Below are 20,179 nucleotides of genomic sequence, written 5' to 3'. Positions count from 1 at the left end.
TATCTGCTTGGCACGCCCAAGTTGTTAGCTAAGTAGGTAGAGGAGAAGGTCGCAGATCCGAAATCCCGCGGGCAAGACGTATGCTCTGTAGGAGCACATTTATTGTATGCTCGCCTTGAAGATTTTTGTTTATTCACCACCGCTAATTTGTGTCTGGAAGTTGTCAATTACTTTCATAGAACATGTTAACGTTGGTAAGAAATCAAGGAAAGTTAAAATAACTAATTAAACCGGTATTTAGCCCACTGACATAAGAAAACGAACTTAATCATTTGTCTTTAAGCGACTACGTACCTTTATTCGACTGCAGCCTGTAAGGTTTGAACCATTGACGAAATAAAACCGAGTTAAAGTATAAAAACTCGCAAAATCAAACTTTTATTTTCACCTAAATGTAAATAACTGCATTAAATCCGGTGCTTTAAGAACAGATATAATACCCATTTTGAATGCTAATGAAAAAGATGTATTTTTTGCATGGGCATAATCATTGGATTTGGTGTCTATAAGGATCTTACACGCCTGCCTGTGTAAGACAGGTTTTCCCTACCCGATGGACCGTGTGGAATGAATCCAAGCTGTCCAGAGGGTTGGAAAAAAAGCTGTCTTACACAGGCAGACATCTTGGATAATTTTTCTTGCCTATCACGTTCAAAATAGATCGTGATGACGAATAGATTTGGGTATTTCCTGGCATTACTTTTATAGTTTACGACGGACGCCGGACATCGAGCGATCAGAAAAACTCACCTGAGCATTGCTAAAAAAGGACATAAGGGAAAAGAATTGGTCCCAGCGGGGCTTGAACCTACGCCCCATGAAACATTTCAGTCAAAGTTGGTTTAATGTAGGAATTGAATACTCTAATACCTTAAAATGATTTTGGTGAAACGCCTGTTACTTTAGTTCAAATTTTGTCATAATTTTCAGCTTATAGGTAACGTCATATTTATGTTGACGACTGCACGCAACACAATATGTTAATTTTGTGTTTTTTATTACAAATACATTTGTCAAAGACAATTTTGTATTTGTAGACCGACGGCTGCCTGTGCTGGGTGCACGTGTTACCGAGAGAACAACTTACACACAGCTGCAGTTTTCAAGTCACACATCAGTGATATGGATGACGCAGAGTATGTAGAAGACACCGAGACGGACTTCTTTTACTTTGACGGTTGTTGCAAGTGTATTAATACTTAATTCAACCAAGATTTTCATGACTTTCTTCGTTTGTCGATGGAATTCTTTTTTAGTTGAAGGATGTTGCAAATGTATCAATAAATAACTTAAATTTAACTTTCCTGGAATTTGTAAGAGTATGATACACGCCTTTAATTTTTACGTGTGTTTCAACTGTATTAATAACTAAGCCATATACAACTTTCCTGGAATCTCTTAGTGTATCGAAGAACTTTTATTTTGACGGGCGTTGCAAGTATTCAAAAAGAATATAAATGTAATTTTCTGTCTTTTATTTTGTTTGGTATGAAATGTTTTAATTAAGGTAGTTCAGCACGTTTGATTACAGGAAGATAAGACTGCAATGTCACGTTTATTTATTTCATAAACAGTATTGTTGAAAACCTGTTAGACTCGTAAACAACTTTAAATAGACTTTGTAAAACCTTAATTTTCTTTTCAAAAGTCCATGATTTATTTTTAAGGCATTGGACGCTAATGGCGCTCGACAATTCTCGTGTTATTACATTATCACCGTATCTTTCTTTGTTATCATAGTCTTTGTCTGTTAATTTAAGCAAGCCGGAAATGTCCAAAACGAAATCGACGACGAAAAAAGACTGTCTACTAACGTTATGCAGTTATTACTGGGTCTTTTACTTGCATATTTGCGTGTCTTATTAACATTGTGTAGCCTGTGGTATTGATACATATGTGTTAATTGATATGATATGGGTGTTTTTATTAATCATATTTTCAGGACTAATAATTAACATGCTAGTGACTAAATGCATATTTTTGTTGGAATAGATGTATTTAATAGTATGTCTAAATGTAACTAATTTTGTTTGTTCCGTGAAATATTACCAGATGAGGGTTAGATAAAGTCGAAACTGAGAATACGAGTTTTGAGCCCCATCGTTGAGAGAGACAAAGAGACAGAGAGGTCACAGTTTGACAGAGTAGCTGGTACAGCGAAGAAACATTATTCCCGAAAGATAGATCTTCAGATGACGATAAAGCATTGCAGCTGGTTCGACGCAGATCATATATATTCTTGAGAGAGTGTCTTCATATTACAATTAAGCACAGCTGTTGGTCCAATGCAAAGAATTTATTCCTTGGCAGGAACCTTTTAATCAAGTTTCTTATTTCCACAAGCGAGATTTTCGGACTTTATCGTAGATTTTCGTATAAAAAATTCCTATCGTAATATCGCCCCACAGAGGCGGACCGAAAACAATCGGTTAATCTGGCTTGTAGATCAACCACATACAATACATTCAGATCAGTTTATCTGACTCAAACACCGCACCTCAGCAATTTAAAGTATAATAACCTACAGAAAACATTTGAAAACTGGTTGACCTTGTTTGCAGCTGATAAATCGACAAAATTACATTGAAAATAGTTGACCTGTAGATCAGCCATTTAAAATACATTCAGAACTGGTTGACTATGCTCGTAAATGTATAAAGATCAACCATCTAAGACATAAAGAATTGGTAGACCTTGCTCGAAAATATACCATCTAAAACACATAAAGAATTGGTTGACCTAGCTCGTAGATCAACCATCTAAAACACATTAAGATTCGATTGACCTTGCTTGTAGATCAACTATCTAAGCCACATAAAGAATTGGTTGACCTTGCTCGTAGATCAACTATCTAAAACACATAAAGAATTGGTTGACCTTGCTTGTAGATCAACTATCTAAGCCACATAAAGAATTGGTTGTCCTGGCTCGTAGATCAACCATCTAAAACACATTAAGATTCGGTTGACCTTGCTAGTAGATCAACTATTTAAGCTACATAAAGGATTGGTTGACCTTGCTCGTAGATCAACTATCTAAAACACATTAAGATTCAGTTGACCTTGTTTGTAGATCAACTATGTAAAACACATAAAGAATTGGTTGACCTTGCTTGTAGATCAACTATCTAAAACACATAAAGAATTGGTTAACCTTACTTGTAGATCAACTATCTAAGCCACATAAAGAATTGGTTGACCTTGCTCGTAAATCAACCATCTAAAACACATTAAGATTCGGTTGACCTTGCTTGTAGATCAACTATCTAAAACACATTAAGAATTGGTTGACCTTGCTTGTAGATCAACTATATAAGCCACATAAAGAATTGGTTGTCCTGGCTCGTAGATCAACTATCTAAAACACATAAAGAATTGGTTGACCTTGCTTGTAGATCAACCATCTAAAACACATAAAGAATTGGTTCACCTTGCTTGTAGATCAACTATCTAAGCCACATAAATAATTGGTTGACCTTGCTTGTAGATCAACCATCAACCATCTAAAGCACATTAAGATTCGGTTGACCTTGCTTGTAGATCAACTATCTAAAACACATTAAGATTTGATTGACCTTGCTTGTTGATCAACTATCTAAGCCACATAAAGAATTGGCTGACCTTGCTCGTAGATCAACTATCTAAAACACATAAAGAATTGGTTGACCTTGCTCGTAGATCAACTATTTAAAACACATAAAGAATTGGTTGAACTTGCTCGTAGAGCAACTATTTAAAACACATAAAGAACTGGTTGACCTTGCTGGTAGATCATTCATTTAAAACACATAAATAATTTGTTGACCTTGCTCGTAGATCAACTATTAAAAACGCATAAAGAATTTGTTGACCTTATTCGTAGATCAACTATTTAAAACACATAAAGAACTGGATGACCTCGATCGTAGATCAAAAACACATAAATAATTTGTTGACCTTACTCGTAGATCAACCATCTAAAACACATAAAGAATTGGTTGACCTCGTTCGTAGATTAACCATCTAAACACATTAAGATTCGGTTGACCTTGCTTGTAGATCAACTATATAAACCACATAAAGAACTGGTTGTCCTGGCTCGTAGATCAACCATTTAAAACACATTAAGATTCGGTTGACCTTGCTAGTAGATTAACTATCTAAGCTACATAAAGAATTGGTTGACCTTGCTCGTAGATCAACTATCTAAAACACATTAAGATTCAGTTGACCTTGTTTATAGATCAATTATTTAAAACACATAAAGAATTGGTTGACCTCGCTCGTAGATTAACTATCTAAAACACATAAAGAATTGGTTGACCTTGCTTGTAGATCATCTATCTAAGCCACATAAAGAATTGGTTGACCTTGCTTGTAGATCAACCATCAACCATCTAAAACACATTAGATCCGGTTGACCTTGCTTGTAGATTAACTATCTAAAACACATAAAAAATTGGTTGACCTTGCTTGTAGATCAACTATCTAAAACACATTAAGTGGTTGACCTTGCTTGTAGATCATTCATCTAAAACACATTAAGATTCGGTTGACCTTGCTTGTAGATCAACCATCTAAAACACATTAAGATTCGATTGACCTTGCTTGTAGATCAACTATCTAAAACACATAAAGAATTGGTTGACCTTGTTTGTAGATCAACTATCTAAGCCACATAAAGAATTGGCTGACCTTGCTTGTAGATCAACCATCTAAAACACATTAAGATTCGGTTGACCTTGCTTGCAGATCAACTATCTAAAACACATAAAGAATTGGTTGATCTTGCTTGTAGATCAACTGTCTAAAACACATTAAGATTCGATTGAACTTGCTTGTAGATCAACCACCTAAAACACATTAAGATTCAGTTGACCTTGCTTGTAGATTAACTATCTAAAACACATAAAGAATTGGTTGACCTTGCTCGTAGATCAACTATTTAAAACACATAAAGAATAGGTTGACCTCGCTCGTAGATCAGCTATTTAAAACACATAAAGAATTTGTTGACCTTGCTTGTAGATCAACTGTCTATAACACATAAAGAACTGGTTGACCTTGCTGATAGATCAGTCATTTAAAACACATAAATAATTTGTTGACCTGGCTCGTAGATCAACTATTTAAAACACATAAAGAATTGATTGACCTTGCTCGCAGATTAACCATCTAAAACACATTAAGATCCGGTTGACCTGGCTCGTAGATCAATTATATAAGCCGCATAAAGAATGGGTTGTCCTGGCTCGTAGATCAACCATCTAAAACTCATTTAAGATTCGGTTGACCTTGCTCGTAGATCAACTATCTAAGACAGATAAAGAATTGATTGACCTTGCCGGTAGAAAAACAAACGTCAAATAACTCCATTCTGACATAACAATTTCCTTTTGACAAATTCAAATTTCAGGCCAAACATATTTTGATCGCCGGTCGCGAAGGGCACAAGATAGAAAAGCCTTACATTTGCCGGATATCAACGATTTCTTTCAACGTCATTGCATTATCAGCTACGCATAATAACAAATTAATTTCAAATTTGAAGATAATGTCATTTAAACACCTGATATTAAAAATCATACGACTCTGGACTCGAAAAGACAAAAGTAAATTTGCTTCTTAACAGACAACAATAGTATTCATCATTTCAATTAACCTAGTTTGCAAAAGTAAAATATTATATTGTTTGTCATATCCATTTTCATCCTGAGGCTCGCCTTAAGATGTTATATTTTTTCAAGCCGGCAATATTTTCTGAACGTATTATCATATGTTAACTGTAAGCTAGCTACTACCTTGCTATCAGCTAACAATGAACTGTGCTTTTAAGGTATCATGAAGAAATCCAAATTATGTACTGGTGGGCCAACTACAAGAATAAGCTTCAAAGGTGAAGAATTCTGACGTCCCTGTCATGAGTTTTCGAAGTTTGGGTGGGGGTACACGTATTCAACGTTGGTATGGTGGACTTATAAGACAACACTGAAAAGTGACACTTTCAGATAATGCTCCACGTATAAGGCCACAAGCTCAAGCACAGCCAGATCATTTAGATAATAATCATTAAAAAATAACGAGATTAAAGATTTTTATATCCTTTTATATTGTATTTACGTTTTTATTTATTCCCATTATGAAAGGTCAACTGTCACCACTTAAACGTTTTCATTGAAGCAAATATCTAAGAAATAATATATCTCATTTAGTGATTTGTCGCTGAATAAATCATTGTTTGGAGTTCAGATGCGAAGAAATTATATTATATAATATAATAATACGCATCTGAACGACAAACAGTGATTTTATTCAAGAGCAAATCACTAAATAAGATATATTATTTCGATTCTAACACGTTACCAAGAACTTTAAAGTACATCCTTGATGGCATTCATTAAATATTTGCCCGTTTTCAATCGGTTTCTTTTCCTGCGCGCCGCTATGCCGTTTGACGCTATGACGTAATAACTGTGACGCCAGACGATGAATTGTTGTATAATAATTCACTGTTTTAGCCTTCTTTGTTTAATAGGAAAATGAATCAGATCGTAATAGAATATAACATATATTTACAACGATCATGTAGTAAATTTGCCCTTTAGAATGTTAACCAAGTTTTCTATGATTTGACCTACTGACCATCTTCTTACTTGACTTATACTTTATATAGACCAAATATCAGACAAACTTTCATGAAGATCAGATACACGTATATAATTTGGCTTCTACAACGTGTTCTTAAATGCAATAGCAATCTGAAAACTTCTACAACAAAGTGTATCAAAACCTGACTTTATGGGAATGTTATTTACACATTTCGTAAGATTCTAGGTCATGGAAATATTCCAAGTGTTTTTGAGAACTTTATAATAAATTTATCAACTGAAATTATGAGCCAACTATTCTGAGACACATCGCATGTTTGTTGTTCAGCCATTTTAGAGCAGGACGCTATGTTTTCTTTTTTATTGTGTTTTTAATTTTACTGTGTCTGACGGGGCAAGTGGAACACTCCTATAAAGACAGTTTTAAAGCTATAAATGTAATGCATATGTAACAAAGTATTTGACCGAAAATGGAATATTATTTAGCATGTGAAAAAGCATACCTGGTGTTTTGTTTGGGATTTCCCTCAGTCGGATATTTGCCACACCGTATTAATTTATTGGTCATTGGCTTTTTTCAAAACGATTTAGGACCGGGCGGGCGAAATAAAAATAAAAATATTTTTCTTTGGATTTCACCTATTTTTGGAGCGGGCGATGAGCGATTTGAAAAGAAAAAAAAAGAAAAAAACAACCACTGCCAAAACATATAAAAAAAGGTGGGAAATACATAAAAGAAGAAAAGATCTTTATTGAAGGTTTAATAACAAACTGACCAAAAAATACAAGGCAGCCATTCAACACCTGACCCCAGTATATCTCTATGTTTACCGGGACGCGCTACATAATATTTACAAATATTGAGAGATGGAACAACAGGCGGATACAAGAAAAACTGGCATTTCTAGTGTATAGAACTAATGTGTTCGCAAAGTTTTTATCCTAGACAAACCAGTGCCCTTGCCACATAAACAAAGTGTTTCTTTTTTGGATTCTATGTCCCTATATAAGAATAAGAAAGCTGTTACTCTCATGTAGTGTATAACAGAAATCATTATATATATGGAAAACACTGCAATCACCTCACCCGTACATTAGGTACCCATGATCTATATATTATAGTGTCTGTCAAACTGCAATGCAATTTCGCCAGATGCCAGGAAATCCATCATCCACTGATGACCCAATCACTTGTAAATTCAATGACTAATTCTGCAGTTCAGTTGTTCTTTGTTTTAACATTTAACTTTTGCAAATAAGGAAAGACATACTTTTGATGTTGCAAGTCTTAACAATAAATGCATTATCATCTTCAGTTTCTTTTTGATAAATATATCTGATGATACCCATTAAACAAATCAGAAAAAGAAATCTATAAACAGTAACATAATATTCTTGTATTTCAACTCTACTTGAAAAAAAAGCCTTGAATGCATGTTGCTCGGATTGAGGGTTTGTAGGCCCTTTAGGATTACTTTGCCCTCACTAAGTTCCATGTGCGTTGGAAAACTGTGTTCATTTTATATAGCTGATAGAAGCAATGTACCATTCCTTAAAATCACAGCTATGTCAACAATACTTTTTTTCTTACAGGTTATGAGGATAAACAGCAGGACAAGCATAAACTATTTTATGCGTTTTGCTCTACACAACATATGGAATAGGGAAAGTACGGCTGTCAAAGGCCTCAGTCCTAAATAAACTCGAAAACATGTATGTAGTTCCATTGTCCTTACTATATTTGTCCTAAGAAAACAGACTTCACAACAGACTTAACCACTTTTGGTCTCAAGGTAAGGTATGCACATCATGGATTTATGGACTTGGTATAGGTAAAGGAATTTAATTCTTCCCATGTGTACAAAAGGTATTAAAATTGCCGAAATTGGAATTTACCCGAAACCAGTATAAATTTGATGGGCATTTTAGACAATGATGTAAAACTGGATATGTAGTCCAAATTGTATCATACCACCTGTTCGTCATTTAACTGCTACCCAGTTATTGTTGATATATGTGTATAATTTTAAGGACTGCAGCAAAACTTTTGTTCTTATCACCAATTATTATTAGATGAAACTGTTTTAAATAATGACCTTCCTAATGACCTTTCCAAGATTTATTTACATAATCTAACTTGTCATATCGGCTGTCAATTTTGCATACTGGTGCAATACAGAGCCTTAAACATGTTGTCCTGCTGTTTTAATGGACAATTATGATTAAAAGTATTACATTTTATGAATTCCTGTCGGTTCACAGTGAAGAAAAGCACCTAAACAGAGAAAAAAGGCCCGCCCTGTTTTGAGATCAGTCTGCAAAAACTGAAGCGAGCGGAAGCTGATTTTCAAAAAAAAAAATATTTTTTTTTAATTCTGGAAAAATGGAGCGGGAAATCTCTTGACCAAGTAATCAATTTGGTGCGGCCTAAAGAAAAAAGTAAATTTTATCAACCGTCGCTTTGTGAAGCAGTGAAGATAAACATTGAGGTTTTGAGCGACCCTATTATAAGAACAAATAAAACCAATTATAACGTATCCACGGAAATTTGCTGTTACCCACTTACAGTTGGGTCGACTGAGGCAATCGTGATAAAGTGCCCTGCTCAGGGAGTAACAAGAACCCGGGACCTTGACCTCCGGAGGAAAGCGTCTTAGCCTTCTCAACCAATGCGCCCGTCTATTGTGTCGGCCCAGAGTTAGGATCCTTGACGTAGTCAAAAGTATGCATCTAGAACCTGAACGTATTTGTCAAGCATATCCCAAAAAGTTATTTGACATAGAGTCTTGAAGACTTATTTGGCATGTGAATTCGTGTATAAGGTGTTTTCTTTTTAATTAATTCCTCACCTTAACTACCCCTCCCTCCCCCATTTCTTTCATAACTAAAATTGATTATTTGTATTCTTTCAGTTTTTTATGTTAGTATTGTAACACTTCATCGTTCCCTTCCACTTCTCAACCACCCTAACACACACCCACGACCGGTACTCCCAACGATGGTAATATGAAAGTTTATTTCGTCTTGCATCGTAAACAAGTATCATATTACCGTACAGTAAAAGTAAATGCAGACATCAGTGTCCTATGGACACACATCATCTTGTTCATATGTAGCCCGTTCACAGAATTTAACTGACTTTGATACAATAAAAGAAATGATAAGTTTTGAACATTTTAATATGATTTGATGTTCAGAAAAAGAATGTGTGAGTGTCAGTCTTATTATTGACAAATCGAAGACGCAAATATCAGAAAATGTATTTACAATGGCTTATCTACAACTTGCAAACATGGTGAGCCGAATCTTAATGAGCCTTAGATGGTTGATGGTTGTACGAGTAAGGTCAACCAATTCTTTATGTGGCTTAGATAGTTGATCTACAAGCAAGGTCAACCGAGTCTTAATGTGTTTTAGATCGTTGATTTACGAGCCAGGACAACAAATTCTTTATGTTTTAAATGGTTGATCTACGAGCAAGATCAACCAATTCTTTATGTGTTTTAGATTGTTGATCTACTAGCAAGGACAAGCGATCCTTTATGTGTTTAAGATTGTTGATCTACTAGCAAGGTCAACCAATCCTTTATGTCTTTTAGATAGTTGATCTACGAGCAAGGTCAATGGACCTATACGTCACCTGACTGAAATAACTTAATATATCACATTTAAATCAAGTATGTTACAATTATATTCGTATCAATGGTATGACATTTAGATAGATAATGTTAAGTAATATAAATTTGAACATTAAATCAATTTGTAATACAGTTCGGCTTAAGCCGGTGCTAGGGGGCGTGAGAGGTGTTGAACATTTCATTACCTCTCATAAACAGACCCAATCAAACCGAGTCTGCTATTTTTCTTCTTGGTTACATTCTTTGCTTACAAAGGATCTTTTTACAGATTTTATTAACTATCACAACAGCAATCTTTAAGTGCCATGCGGCGGCTGTAAAAACTCTCCCCGTACTTGGATTCAGTGTTGTTATATTTTCTGGTCTTTTGGGATCATGGAGTCTATTCAACTTATGTGTAATAGAGTCCCGCGTGAGCCGGTGCTAGGAGGTGTGAAAGGTGTTCCACATTTCATTACCTCTCGCACCGGCTCACGCGGAACAGGAACAGACTCAATCAAACCGGGTCTGCTCTTATTCTTCTTGGTTGGTTGCTTTCAATGGGTCTTTGTACAGATTTTATTGTTATATATGCACATAAACAGTCCCAACATTTCATGAAGACCAGATGTTAACTGGGACCATCCAAAATATCATGTTTAACTGTATATGTAACTGTATATCGTTGGTTACCCAGAAAAAGGCGTCTCCCTCATCATGAGATTGGAACGCTTCGATGCTAGGGAGTATAACTCGCGCGCATGCGCACACACATACACACGCTTATTGGTATACAGTAAGTAGTAATTAAATTTGCTATATGCTATATACATAAAAAAGAATTGCTAGCCTTATTTTCTTAAATGACCTGTAAATCAAAAACACCAAGGAAGGTAGGGGACATGATCTTCTAAGAGAGATTTTTGTCTGACAGGTTAACACTATGGAATATCTTCCAAACTGACAGCTAAATGTGGATTTGAATACTTGTTTAATAAAGTTTGTTCACATTTCTATAAATGCAAAAATATCATTGAAAGTGCTACCAAAAGCATCAAGTATAGGTGATCAATGAAATAAAAACAGGAATTGGCTTACATAAAACATGAAAATGCCAATGCCACTTTTACCGGGAAAAAATGATTATTTTTAACTCGACTATTTATTATAAGGAATATATAGAGCTTTTGGACTCACTCATGCGTCGGTGTCCGCGTCGGTGTCCCGGTTTTGTTAAGTTTTTTATGTAAGCTCGTATCTCATTAACCACTTCTGGGAATGGATTGAAACTTTACACACTTATACACTGTGATAACCTAACTTACAATGCACAGGTTCAATAACTCTATTTTGCATTTTTACAAAATTATGCCCCTTTTTCTACTTAGAAATTTTTGGTTAAGGTTTTATATGTAAGCTGGTATCTCAGTACCCGCTAATAGGAATGGATTGAAACATCAGACACTTGTTCACTTTCATAATCTGACATGCATTGCACAGGTTCCATTACTTTGCATTTTTACAAAATTATGCTCCTTTTCCGACTTTTACTTTCATTCATCTGACAAGGCTGTTGAATAGTCGAGCGTTGCTGTCCTCCGACATCCTGTTTCTTTTCGCAATAATCCGAAAGAGCTGCTTGATTTAGTACCAAGTGGGACTATAGATTACGACAGTGGTCAAATCTAGACAATGTGTGAAATGATAAGAAGGAATGTGTAAAACAAAAACATTGTGATACCATACAGTTTAAAATGTCATAGCTCATGAATTTCAAACAACTCTGTTCAAGCATCAGTGAAGTCATTAAAAATAATCTAAGTATACTGACATATACATGAAACAAAAACTTGTGAATTAAAATACATTTAAACTAAAAAATTTGAAATAGACATACAGAAAAGTACTTGTAGCTTAAAACTTGTTATATAGATTCAAGTGTAACTCAGATACTAAATTAATTACATGTATTTTTGAGCTCTGAAATTACGAAAAAGGAAACATACATAATACTTTAATACATAACTGTAATTAATGAAACATGTCATTTTTGTTATAAGTGTGCACAGTTAACAAACATTAGAACACATAAAAACAGGATTGTTTTAAATTTTAAAGGGACAGTACTGCATAATGTTTACAGTCAATTTGTTGAAATAAAAAATACTGTGATTATAAAGCTTACCTATAAATAGTCAAAAGTGTTCACAATGTAACTATATACAGCAAAAGCACTACTTTGTTTTTATAATTAATGCAAATCACACGGTTCTTTTTCAACAAGTTCAGTGTCTGATTTCCTGAATTATTCCTTTGAATTTACATGTTTGTGGAGGTAAATATCATTTACTACACTTCGCTGAAAGTTATTCTTTGCACTGAAAGCAGTTTGCACTATCTTTTCATCTTTAGACTGACAACTGCTTAACACATACATGGTCATTGTAGACACATCAACACACTTTTATTAACCAAACTTCACGTTAGAGTTATTCTTTGCACTGAAAATTAGTCTCATTTTTATCAGTCATTCATGAAAGTCATTCTGAGTTAAGGTAGGTCTTTCTGTATTACTGTCAGGGCGTAGCTAGGCCTTGGAGAATGAGTACGCAAGCATTCTAGTGGGGGGGGGGGGGGGGGGGCAGGGTTCGGGGGCATGCTCCCCCGAAAATATTTCGTTTTTGGTGCAATGTGGGGGTATTTTCACAAGAAATAGAGTCAATAAAACGTGTTTAATACGGTTTCATGTTATAACATTTTTTTCCAAAGTTGACTTTTTAACATTACAAGCGATGTTTTCGTTTCTTAAAATGTAGAGAAAACATTTAAATGCTCACTTCCGCACTGTCTTTCCAATGGCGTTACTAGAGCTATTCAATTAATTATTTCTCCAACAATAATGAATTTTAGAAAATTAATTAATTTCACAAAAAGGATATTTCGGTCTGGTAACTAATGTTAACTTAAATTTAGTAGTATAACTTTAATTTGTATAAAGTCGGGCAATGATATTATTTGCATATTGTTCTAACGGTAGAAAATCGTATAATACAGTGGTTAGTCGCACCAGAAAAATCAAACAAAGAACAACATAAATCCGACGTCAGACATTTAACAACATGTTTCAGTTCATTCAAAAATAAGCGCCACTTTCCTATTCTTCCTTCTAGTTAAGTTGTCTAGAACAGACCCGCTGTTCAGTCCCTCTTCCCCGTAAACGTTTAACAGACTAAGTCCCGATAGCCTGTCAGTGGTCATTGTGTTCCGTACGCACGTCTTTACTCGTCTCATTACACTGAACGATCTTTCAGGACGGATATTGATCTGGATGGAATATTTGTCTCAATGGCGCCCGCCCACCTATGGAAAATCGGATGGCAACAGTGTTTGATTAAATATTTCAACGAGATTATTATGTTTTCCAATTAATACACTGAACCGTTTTCAAAACGCGCCACTTACATAGTTCTAAATAATTCATTTTTAGGCTGGGGCTTTGATTCAAAACTTCTAAGAATCTTGCATTTCATAATTGACACAAAATTCATTATGAAGAAATGCCTATTCATATAACCGTGTGCTTTATAAGACACACACTACAAAAATTATTCACAAAATGACAGAAAATTCGTAAAAGTAAGGAAATTTGCCTAAAATGCTGATCAAATCAGCGAATATTTTTCATCAAAATGATTTTTAATACATTTGTCATTACCTATTAGCCATTTTTATGATCAAAACAGACTAAACCCGTGCTTATTAACATTGAATTAGGTGTAAACCAAAAGGCTCTCCTTACGGCTATTTTTTTTTTTATAGATTTGGAAATAAGAGCCTAAAATTTTGAATCCTTTGAAATATTTTACCAAAATAAAATATTGTTTCATGTTAAATTCAAATCAACCGTCCTGTAGAACGTTATATTTGGAAATTTCTACTTCTGTCGTAAAATAACCCCGTATCAATTAACTTTTCTTACGCTACCAGTAGCCATTTCGCAATGACTTTAAAACTACCAAAGATAACTGTATACATTTCCCAGGAAATTTAGAACAATGTATAAGACAACGCCTGAAACAAAATGAGCAATGAAATAAAGCTAAAATAGCAGATTTAATCACTAATCCGATGAAACCCTTGTTTTTCGAAGTCGCAAATTAAGCCAACAATTATGCTCTAGTAGTTACTAGCGCGAATGTAAACGGTTTTCATTAGAATATTCTTGCAAATTTAGAGTAAACTGAATCCTGATAGTACGTGACTGAAACACTGGAAACTTTCAGATATTCAAATATGTAAAGTCGAGCTTTAAACAAACTTAAAGTTGATAATTTTAGTACACACACGACATCGTTTCATGAGTCAGAACATCACACGTCATGTGGTTGAAAATTTTACATTTACATAATGTCCAAAGATGATGATATAGAGAATATTAGGTTACTGTCTTTCTTAAGTTTATCCACCCGAGGCATGCCGAGGGGATAAACCTTTCGGAGACGAGGTGGATAAACTTAAATTAAGAAAGACAGTAACCTAATATTCTATTTATACTGCAGCCAATAAAATCTGTGTATAATGAATATTTTCTTACAAGATGTTTTTTGATACAAAAATAATCCAGATGTTCAGTCACTTGTAAATTCCTATGCCCTTGACTACTTGATCCAGTTACACATGATCTCTTACAATAAAACATTATGGGGCCTCCGTGGCCGAGTGGTTAAGGTCGCTGACTTCAAATCACTTGCCCCTCATCGATGAGGGTTCGAGCCTCACTCGAGGCGTTGAATTCTTCATGTGAGGAAGCCATCCAGCTGGCTTACGGAAGGTGATTCTACCCATGTGCCCGCTCGTGATGAAATAATGCACGGAGGGGCAGGTCCTGGAGTTTTCCTCCACCATCAAAGTAGGAAAGTCGCCATATGACCTGTCGTTGCGACGTTAAATCCAACAAAGAAAACAACAACAAAAAAAATAAAAAAATAAATAAAATAAAATAAAACAATATTTCGTACCTTATACTTTGCCTTCTGAAGTTCTGTGTATTATAAATCATCGGTGCTAACAGGGCACTCGTGTACAAAACAAGCAAAATGATTTTGACTCGGATAAAATACAGCCGAAAACCACGCTTGAGATAAATTCAAATGCCCGCAGTCTGTATCTTAAATTTTACTCCGTTTCCGTACAAGACAATGCGAGATAAATGAAATTCCTTCCACCATGAATGGTTTCGGTCCAATAATTACAATAAAGGACTAATTAAATCTGGTTATTTGTGTAAATTTTTAACTAAAATGGGTGAACGCCAAAATACACAAAGTCAAGGTCGATTCACCCAGACTTTAAAAACCATCACTGTACCATTCCCTGAATTATCTTCGGACGACGGAAGTTTTAACATTATAGCGAAAAGACTATGGTAGAGTTAGAAAACTTGTTAAGTGTATACCACGAGAACCTTGTACGTAACTTCATCATTTAGGCTCAGGTTCCCGTCTAAACGTCTGGATAAGGCGGACCATCTTTTCAAGAAAGATAAATCTTCCTATACTTAATATAAACTTCATATCATTGAAATCGCGACAAAGATCGTTAAGAATTCTTCTGAAAGAAATGAAATATATCGGTATATACCCCCTCCCCCTTCAGTTTTTATTGTATTTTTAGACCTTTTGTTTTATTAATACTTAAGGACCATGTGTACGCAACTGCGTTTTTTTTTTGCGTATAGGTAGCCAAGCGCCTGACTAAGTCTGTCATAGTCATTCTCGATTAATTCTGAATTAACGTCACTGTCATTGTAGTTACTTGATTCAAAGTCATTCTGAATAAAGGTCAGAGTTACTCTGAATTGTGATCGCAATCATTTTGACTGAAGGACATATGCATTCTGAACTTGATTCAAAGACATTCTGAATAAAGGTCACAGTTACTCTGAATTGTGATGGCAATCATTTTGACTTAAGGACATAGGCATTCTGAACTTGATTCAAAGACATTCTGAATAAAGGTCACAATCATTCTGACTTTTGATCGCAGGCATTTTAACTTTAGGGCATAGGCATTCTGCTTTAATTAGTCCCAGTTATTCTGAATAAAGGCCAGTCAATCTGACTGAAGGTCCCCTATAGCCGCCATTCGGGTTGGTGATGGATTGGGGCGCAGTTGTCAAACCCAGCCTGCAGTCTGCTATTGATAAAACTTGAATTTCTTACAATGCTGTGAAATTATTTTTACTTTGTTGTATTATTACTCACGGTGACATATCATACAGCAGATATAGCTAGTTATTGAGCTGTAAATAATGGCGTGTTTTGAAAATCTGCATTACCACTGGTAAAATTTAACATTATTTCAAAACCTTATTAAATAAAAAATAAAAAATAATGTAAACGACGAATTTGATCAAAAGTTGAATGATTTCTATGCCCGAAAATACATCCGTATAACTTGTAAACTGAACAAAAGAGTTTATAAATGGACTGATGTTCTGCTTGCTCAAAGTCGTACCTTTATGCATATTTTAGTAAAGTATATCCGCAATAACTGATAAATCAAAATTCTGAATCGGCCATACTGTTTTATTTTCTACTGAATATGTATCTGAACAATCCTGGCTATCTGTCTATTACAGCTTTTTATTATTACCCAAATGAATTTTGACAGTAGTGTACGGGGTATAGACATTTGCTGAACAGGGTATAGTCTGTTTTCTGAAATATCCTGTACGGTGTATAGAAGAAGAAAATTGAGATGTACTGAAGGTTTCGTTCGATATGATTATACTGAAAGGGGAAGGCAATGTTTTTCTCATGTTAATTCAGTCTGCTATTTCTTGTAAAGTAGTGAAAGAATTTTCAAAATCGACTGAAACATAAGAAAGTCATGACCATTTAAATATTTGATTTAATGGCAGTCATTTTGTTTCCATGGCAACAGGAAACAAAATGGCGGACTTCTTTAATTTCTAAATATAAATTTGAACTGTATGTACTTATTTCTGTAGAATAATTTCTCTACTTTTTCAAGCTTATGTCGTAGGGTAAAATAACAGTACATGTGAATCTCTTTAAAGTTTTGGTTATTTTATTTAAATGCTTATACAAATTGGTACTTTTCATTTTGTATGTTAAATGTCGGGACGCCATTTTCGAAGCAGGGGGTGTATGTCGTAGGGTAAACTAACGGTACATGTGAATCTCTTTAAAGTTTTGGTTATTTTATTTCATTTTCCTGTTTTTGTGGTGTTCCATACTTTTGCCAAAATACTCCAATACTTATGAATGGTCCAAGGGAAATAAATCATGACCTCCTATATTAATCTTCCCAATATTTTGGCATGTGACTTATTTTAACCAATCACGATCTGGTCACTTCAAAGGTCAATCTTTTGAAACATATATATTTTCAGGTAAATACCATTTTTGTACTTTGCAATTATATTTCTTGTTGTGTCTAATATATTGTATTGATATGTAAAATATGTTTAAATTTACTGTGTCGAAAGCGGTCAGTTACGCGCCACCACACCTTTTGGAACACTCGTTTGTTTACATTTTTGACAGCTGTCACCTGTCAAATGACGTTTCACTATTTCTGGCTTATGTTTACTATGTTTACTATTTGTTGTTTTATATTTTCAGATTACAGTTAATTCTTGGTAATAAAACAACATCATGTAATTATCACCAATAAACCCATTATTGAGCTTATTAAATTGTTTTGTCATCCGACCCACCCTCAATGAAATTGCCACATCATGTAGCCGAGTCAAATATATAAGTGTATAGAAAGAAACTGAGCTGGTTGAGGCGAAGGGGTGACAAATGGCGCCCAACGTGGGGCCGTGACGGCATTACACTGGTTAGTCTCCGACGCCTGTAATTGCTTATAATATAAAGTTCATGGCATGAAATCGAGTGACAAATTTTCAAATGAGTGGGAAATATGTATATGATATGAATTGATATTAAACGTGAGGAAAAATGCGTAGTGCATGGCGGTAGCTCCGTCGGCGGGACGTCATTTCTACGGATTATAGAGCGGTAACGATTGATCTCGGAGTATTTTTCGTACGTCCATCTATGTTGCGAATCGACAAATGTCACAGGGTGAGAAAAATGTGTATCCTTGACGGTAGAACCCGGGTCTCGGAATACCGTTCCGCATCTTACCGCTGAGCTAACGCGTGCATACCATACAAGTTTACCTTTATTAATACCGTAATTCAACGATTTCAAATGTGGTACCAGTATGAACATACTTACCGCGAAAATGACAGTTTCTCGTCTCGAACGAATTTCTAATGGGATAGAGAACAAGGTAAACATGATCTCGGAGTATATTCAGTCACGGTCCCTTGTTGGGCGCCAAATGTCACAGGGTGAGAAAAATGTGCAGCCAGACCGGTACTCGAACCCGGGGCCTCGGAATACCGTTCCGATGCTCTACCGACTGAGCTACGCGGCCACCTACACAGATTTTCCCCGTTTTAATATTCAAGTCCTGTACCGTGACATACTCCCCCGCTAAATGAAATTCGTCCTCGAATTTCTAATGGGATAGAGAACAAGGTAAACATGATCTCGGAGTATATTCAGTCACGGTCCCTTGTTGGGCGCCAAATGTCACAGGGTGAGAAAAATGTGCAGCCAGACCGGTACTCGAACCCGGGGCCTCGGAATACCGTTCCGATGCTCTACCGACAGAGCTACCCGGCCGCCTACACATTTTCTCCCCGTTTAAATATTCAAGTTCTATACCCTTTCATGAGGGATTGAGTATGTCACGGTACAGGACTTGAATATTAAAACGGGGAGAAACTGTGTAGGTTGCCGGGTAGCTCAGTCGGTAGAGCATCGGAACGGTATTCCGAGGCCCCGGGTTCGAGTCCCGGTCTGACTGCACATTTTTTCCCCGTTTTAATATTCAAGTCCTGTACCGTGACATACTCCCCCGCTAAATGAAATTCGTCCTCGAATTTCTAATGGGATAGAGAACAAGGTAAACATGATCTCGGAGTATATTCAGTCAAGGTCCCATGTTGGGCGCCAAATGCCAAAGGGTGAGAAAAATGTGCAGCCAGACTGGGACTCGAACCCGGGGCCTCGGAATACCGTTCCGATGCTCTACCGACTGAGCTACCCGGCCACCTACACAGTTTCTCCCCGTTTTAATATTCAAGTCCTGTACCGTGACATACTCAATCCCTCATGAAAGGGATTATCATGTTTTACATTTTGCACTCAAGAAACATAAAAATAGTCTATTTGAAAGGTTATTTGCTAAGTAAAGAATTTAGCAGTGTGATAATGACATCATTAACACACTAAAATGGCTGCATCCATGGTCAGCCATTTTCTTAAATTTCCATCTGCTATACCTTTTTAAATAGTGATCCGATTTTACAAATTCTTTCAGCGTTATAAAAGGCTTGAGGATGGCTTTCATATGAAATTAATCTATTGTCAGGCTTACCTTGCCCTTTTGATTTTTAAAGAATTTACCCTCACTTTGAGACCGTTAATTGCAGCTTATGTGGTCGGTTCAAGTAAGACGGGTGCTATGTTCCTGGTAAGTATAAGTTGGATCAAAACAATATTTAAACCAAACCTGCCGAATGAGTAAGCAATGCTGATAACTGGAGAAGTCATGTTATTGGCCCAATCAACCTTAGAGTCTAAATTTTCGTTAGTTTTGCAAGTATATTTCCATTTTTTGAACATTATATCGGTATTGGTTAAAACTTCATCAAAATAGTTAATCAAAACTTCATCAAACTCTGCATAGTCAGGTAGTGAGCCCGTATGCCCATATGTATCGCCAAATCATAAGACGTCATGAAAATCTGTATATTTGCATGCAATATCGTTTTCAAACAGAAAACATTCAACCTCATTTAAGAAAACGCGACAGCTCAGGAGGTGCATACATAGCCCCTATCACAAAAATAGTGATATTTTTATTCATG

Source organism: Mercenaria mercenaria, chromosome 18 (assembly GCF_021730395.1).
Source record: "Mercenaria mercenaria strain notata chromosome 18, MADL_Memer_1, whole genome shotgun sequence".
NCBI classification, from domain to species: domain Eukaryota; kingdom Metazoa; phylum Mollusca; class Bivalvia; order Venerida; family Veneridae; genus Mercenaria; species Mercenaria mercenaria.
The sequence above is the reverse complement of the archived record's forward strand: the minus strand, read 5'-3'. Positions refer to the sequence as shown.